Here is a 6,421-nt window from a genome sequence, read left to right on the forward strand (position 1 = left end):
CAGAATAATCTACAACTCATGATTAGGTCTAAGGAGTGGGGTTTCACTTTAATCTTTCTCATTGCTCGAAATTTCCATCTGCGCAGTTCGGCACATCATTTTTCTTCAAGACAAATGTGCTGTTTTTCATGTTCCAAAATTAGATCAGAAGAAAACGATTAATCATGTCACGGCCTGGGAAAGGAAACAAAGCTCCGATATTCTGCAGCTCTCCCCCCCTCCGTCCCCTCCCTCTCCCCCCCCAGCCCCCCGCGGCCCGCCCCTCCCCGGCCCCGGACGGTTGCAAGTTTTGCTTTTTTTCCCCAACCTCTGGGTTTTCAGCACAACTTTCGAGACGCCACCGCCAGCCGAGAGGAGGGGGGGGGAGGAGGGGGAGGAGCGGGAGGAGCGGGAGGAGGGGGAGGAGGGGGAGGGCGCCGGCCCGGCCTGCGGGGCAGCGGGGGCGGGGCAGGGGGGGGCCGGGACCCCGCGCCCCCGGTCACCGCCCGGGCCGCGCCGCACCCGCGGTGGGGTGCGCGGTGGGGGCGCGGCCGCTCGGCCCCGGGAGACGGAAGGGCCGCGAGCCTCCCGCCCGCGCCCCCCGCCCGCGGCCGCCACCGTCCTGTCTGTCAGCCGGCGCGCAAGTCATAACAAATCCCTGGCGCGGAGCTGAAGCTGAGCATTTGCCGGAGCGTCAGGGGGATGATGAATGACCCGCAGGCCTTTGAAGTGCTCCGCCAGTTCAGCTGGGTCCGCGGCGCTGACAGAGAAATATACACAACAGCGTAACCAATAATGAGAACATTAAACATTCCTGCGCCCTGACAGGCTGACAGCAAACCCGGCTCCCATCAATCACCGCGCAGATAGAGCCCTGACACCCGCCCCCCGCGCGCCCGCGGTCACCTTGCCCTCGCCCCGCGCGCCCGCTCCAAGGCGCGCCCCCGCGCCGCCCCCCTCCTCGACACTCCCCGCGCCGCCCGCTCCTCCCCGCCGCTCCTCCCCGCAGCCCTCCCCACTGCTCCCCACTCCTCCTCCCCGCTCCTCCCCTCTCCCGCCACTCCTCCCCACTCTTCCCTGCTCCCTCCGCTCCTCCCTGCCGCCCTCCCCCCGCCGCTCCTCCTCAGTGCTCCTCCCCGCTCCTCCCCTCTCCCGCCACTCCTCCCCACTCTTCCTGCCCGCTCACCAGGTCTCCGCCGCTCCACTCCGCTCCTCCCCGCAGCCCCTCCCCACTGCTCCCCGCTCCTCCTCACCGCTCTCCCCTCTCCCGCCACTCCTCCCCACTCTTCCCTGCTCCCTCCGCTCCTCCCCGCCGCTCCTCCCGCAAGCCCTCCCCACTGCTCACCGCTCCTCCTCAACCGCTCCTCCCCCTCTCCCGCCACTCCTCCCCACCTCTTCCCTGCTCCCTCCGCTCCTCCGCGCTCCTCCATGCCGCCCTCCCCCGCCGCTCATCTCCAGTGCTCCTCCCCGCTCCTCCCCTCTCCCGCCACTCCTCCCCACTCTTACCTGCCTCCCTCCGCTCCTCTGCGCTCCTCCACTGCCTCGCCCTCCCCCCGCGACCCCTCCTCCAGTGCTACTCCCGCTCCCTCCCCTCTCCCGCCACTCCTCCCCACTCTTTCACTGCTCCCTCCCGCTCTCCCGCCGCTCCTCCCCGCAGCCCTCCCCACTGCTCCCCGCTCACTCCTCCCCGCTCCTCCCCCCTCTCCCGCCACTCCTCCCCACTCTTCCCTGCTCCTGCCGCTCCTCCCCGCCGCTCCTCCCCGCCGCTCCTCTCCAGTGCTCCTCCCCGCTCCTCCCCACTGCTCCTCCCCGCAGCCCTCCCGCTGCTTCCCGCCATTCCTCCGCTCTCCTCCCCGCCGCTCCTCCGCAGTGCTCCTCCCCGCTCCTCCCCGCCGCTCCTCCCTGCTCCTCCCCGCAGCCCTCCCCGCTCCTCCCCGCCGCTCCTCCCTGCTCCTCCCCGCAGCCCTCCCCACTGCTCCCCGCTCCTCCTCACCGCTCCTCCCCTCTCCCGCCACTCCTCCCCACTCTTCCCTGCTCCCTCCGCTCCTCCGCGCTCCTCCCTGCCGCCCTCCCCCCGCCGCTCCTCTCCAGTGCTCCTCCCCGCTCCTCCCCGCCGCTCCTCCCCGCAGCCCTCCCCACTGCTCCCCGCTCCTCCTCCCCGCTCCTCCCCTCTCCCGCCACTCCTCCCCACTCTTCCCTGCTCCCTCCGCTCCTCCGCGCTCCTCCTTGCTGCCCTCCCCCCGCCGCTCCTCTCCAGTGCTCCTCCCCGCTCCTCCCCGCAGCCCTCCCCGCTCCTCCCCACTGCTCCTCCCCGCAGCCCTCCCGCTGCTTCCCGCCATTCCTCCGCTCTCCTCCCCGCCGCTCCTCCCCAGTGCTCCTCCCCTCAGCCCTCCCCGCTCCTCCCCGCCACCTCCTCCGGCCGGTCCCGGCCGCCCGGGCTGCCTCGGAGGAGCCTCGCGCGCGGAGGTCAGCGGAGGCCGAGGCCCCTGGCCCTGGGCCGGCCGCCGCCGCCGAAGCAGCGCCCGAGTGCGAAGCCTTCTCCGTCCGCGCTGACGCTCTGTCGCCCTTAACCGGAGGCAAAATAACGACGGAGGCTCGGAGAACCCGCCTGGAAGGAAGGCTGGCGGCCCCAAGGGACCCCCGCGGGACCCCCACGGCCCGCCCCCGCGGGGACCGGCCTCCCCAAGTGGGTTGATCCGACGCCATCTGGCTTCGGAGCGGCCGAAAGGGGCAAACAGCGGAGACACACAAAGGTCTCTTCCTTTTCCTGCAGCAGGAAATGGAATCTGCCCAGATAAAGCCTTTGGAGGGACCTTGGCCCTGTTCCGCAGGAGCCGCTGCTGGCCTCTCAGCCCCTTTCTGGACACCCCCCCCCCCCCCCCCCCGCAGGGCTCCCCGGAGAACTGGGTTTTAGCCACACTTTCCCGGCCAGGCCCGGCCTCTACTCCCACCTCGAGGACGAGGCGAGGCATTTCTCCCCACGCCCAGCCCCACGCCCCGGATTATCCCTGCCAGGCCCACAGCCCACGCAGGAGCCAAGAGCTCAGGGCAGAGCCCTGGGCCAGGGGCAGTGAGAAGCCAGGGTTCTAGTCCTACCACGGGAACTTGAGCACGCCAGAGTTTCCCTGTACCTCTATTTCTTCATCCACAGGAGAGTGGAAGCCCCGACCTCAGGGCCCAGGTCTCTACCTTCTCCAGATGCAAACGGTAATTTTACTCCTTTTGTTCTTGGAGCTTCCTTCCCTCCCTCCCTCCCTCCTTCCTTCCTTCCTTCCTTCCTTCCTTCCTTCCTTCCATCCTTCCCTGGCTTTGGGGGAAAGACATTCCTTGACTTTTCAGAAAGTCGTGAAAAACGCCCGCAGCCTCCACAAATGTGTCCAGAGATGGTGAGTGGTAGACGGCCTGTGCCACGCCCCTGGACATCCAGGGACCAAGGGTGTTAGAAGGAATCTGGCGGGAACCTGGGGGAGGAGATGGAGAGGCAAGTGGAAACCTACCCTGGAGAGCCCAGGCTTTGAGAAGAGGCTGGATGGGGACACCTCAGGTGTGTCTGCGTGCTGGTTTACGGGAGCCAGCTCAGCTGTGAGGAAGAGACATCTGCTCCAGGCTCTAGACTATCTTGTCCTTTCCTTTCACCCACCTGGAAAGCCCAGCCCTGTTGTCACCACCTCTAGGACAAGTTTGTTCTGCTTGTCCTGGCGCGCAATGACCTTGCCCTTCTCCGAGGTCCTGTAACCCTGGCCCAAATGAGCATCTGGCCTGCCCAGCTGTACTCAAAGCTGCTTGGGACAGGGATGGTGCCATGCTCTGCCCTTTGCTGGGTTACCTGGGACTGGCACAGCATCTTGTTCTAAATTGGCCGCTGCACTGAGGGGGGCACTTGACGGGATGAGCACTGGGTGTTATTCTGTATGTTGGCAAATTGAACACCAATAAAAAATAAATTTATTATTAAAAAAAAACAAAAAAAAAAACAAAAAAAAACAAAAAATTTATTATTAAAAAAAACAAAAACAAAAAAAATAACTTGGCCACTCACCTACAGCCCCCTTCTCTAAGGAACTGCTCCTATCAGACCCGCTCAAGGGAAAGACCTCAGAGGCCATGTTCCTACTGCATGTTCACCACAGCTGGATGGCCCAGTAGCGAACACCTGTCCCTGCAACCAAGCAGATTCTCTCTTCCTTGAAAATCTGAACTCAAGCACAGGTGGTGTTAGGCTCCTAAAAGTCACTAGCGTTTGGGGTGGAGGCAACCATTTTGAGCCGTGGTAGATGCTGAGGAGAAAGGAAAAGAAAAAAAAAAAAAAGAAAGAGAAAGAAAAGCCAATCTTCAAAGGAAGACAGAGAATGAGGAAGTGGGCAAAAAAGATATGAAATACCAGATAAATCCAGAAGACAGCAGGACTTCAATTCCTGACTTGCTCATTCCTGTCCTCTAAGGCCTTATTATACTGCTTCCTGCCCTGGGATGCCTGCCAGGCGGCTGACCACTAGAAAAGCTCTATGACCCAGACCTGGACAATCCTTCTATCTTTATGCCTGCGAAGATTGGCCCAGGATAGGCATGTGACCTATGCTAGGCCAGTCAGAGTCCTTCCTTGGGATTTTATATACTGATTCTGAAAGAGAGATAGTGTCTGTTCCTTTTATTTATTTTTCTGAAGATTTTATTTATCTGAGAGAGAGAGAGAACATGTGAGGGGGAGGGGCAAAGGGAGAGGGAGAAGCAGACTCCCCGCTGAGCAGGGAGCCCGATGCAGGGACTCTATCCCAGGACCCCAGGATCATGACCTGAGCAGAAGCCAGATGCTTAACCATCTGAGCCACCCAGGCACCCCTACCCATTTCTTTTAGATTGAGACTTCTAAGGCTAGGACCCCAGAGCTCGTACTGCTTTGGCTACTGCGATCCGAAGAAACAACTTAACCGTAGAAGCAAATGATGCCAACCAGAGCAGTGGAGTCTACTAAGGACGAGTCTGATGACTTCTTCAGGCCCCTGGATCCAGTCAAGCCTGAATCCCACTCTACCCTGGGCCTTCACAGCAGGTGAGCCAATCATTCCCTTTCTTGCTTAAACTAGTTTTAGTTTTGTTTTTGCCACTTGCAATCCAGAGAGTCCTCATACTGGCATTCAGGGGACATGTCAATTTAGGAGGATTCACCTAAAATCAATAAATCCTTTTACTCTTTTTCTTTTCTTTTTTCTTTCTTCTTCTTCTTTTTTAATATATATATATATATATATATATATATATATATATATATATATATATATATATATAACTAATACTCTGCTGAGGCCCATATGAAGGCTGCAGTGAGCCTTTTCTCCTCCTCTCTTCCTCTCCAAGTCTTCCCCGTGATGTCACCCGTCCTGCCAAGACAGACCCAAGTGATGTACTTCTAAGCCTATCAGGAATGGTAATTCTCTGGCCCTGTGGTTTGTCCCCACCCCCAAGCAAGAAGGGGACAGGCATGGTGAGCAATCAGTGGTGGGCCTCCCACCCAAACGGGCCTAAACTTGTTTGGCTGTCCTCCCTGCCAGACTCACAAGAAAAGCCAGAGCTTGGGCTGAACCCTGGTCCACCTGAGACAGGTCACAGGGCTCACGCTTCAGACACACTTTGCCCTCAGTAGTGCTTTGGGACCAACCATGGGCCCCTGGATATTCATCGTCATTCTAATCCTGCTCTGAGAAGACTCCTGGACGAGAGGTAGCATGGGAGAGCTTTCACTTTGATTTGAAGTGAAAAGTGATTAGAGCTGTTCAGTTGATAGCAAGCTTAAGGGAAGCCAATCTTGTGTGCTGCGGCCACTTAAAAAAATTGAGCCAGGAAAAACTGACATAAGTGAAGGTGATGAGCAGTGAGGGGACCTGGTCATTGAGGAACAGGGAAAAGTCCTCAGGATGGAAACGTGACGACTCCATCAACAGTGAGTGGGTTGGCACATGCTTGTTCTCCAGGAAATGGCTGTGAAGGCCCCAGGCAGGCACGGGCCGGACGCAGTTAGGACTCAAGAGTATGAGTTTCCTTGGGATGCCTAGTGGCTCAGCAGTCAGGACATGATCCCGGAGTCCCAGGATCGAGTCCCACATCGGGTTTCCTGCATGGAACCTGCTTCTCCCTCTGCCTGTGTCTCTGCCTCTCTCTCTCTCCCTCTGTGTCTTTCATGAATTACTAAATAAAATCCTTCAAAAAAAAATGTATGAGTTTCCTTCTTTCTTTTCTGGTCCTCATTCCCCAGGGGAAGGACCAGTGCCAATGAGCTTTGCAAGGAAGCAGCTTTGATCACCATCTAAGAATTTTCTGACAATTCAAACTGTGCAGCAATTGGAAGGGACCCCTGTTGTAAGGTGATGATCTCCACATCATTACAGGGATGCAAGAAGAGACTAGATCATTCCATGGGATGCCGTAAAAAGAATCTCTAAGTGGA

The 6,421-nt window shown here is 58.8% G+C and overlaps 1 long non-coding RNA gene across 1 annotated transcript; it reads left to right on the forward strand.

Moving 5' to 3' along the window:
- The first annotated feature begins 2,913 nt into the window (after window positions 1-2,913).
- LOC121488313 lies at window positions 2,914-6,120 on the forward strand. Its single transcript, XR_005987022.1, has 3 exons — window positions 2,914-3,186; window positions 4,836-5,029; window positions 5,949-6,120. It is a non-coding gene; the product is annotated as an uncharacterized LOC121488313 (long non-coding RNA).
- The last annotated feature ends 301 nt before the right edge of the window (window positions 6,121-6,421 follow it).

Source organism: Vulpes lagopus, chromosome 3, assembly GCF_018345385.1.
Source record: "Vulpes lagopus strain Blue_001 chromosome 3, ASM1834538v1, whole genome shotgun sequence".
Lineage (NCBI taxonomy): Eukaryota > Metazoa > Chordata > Mammalia > Carnivora > Canidae > Vulpes > Vulpes lagopus.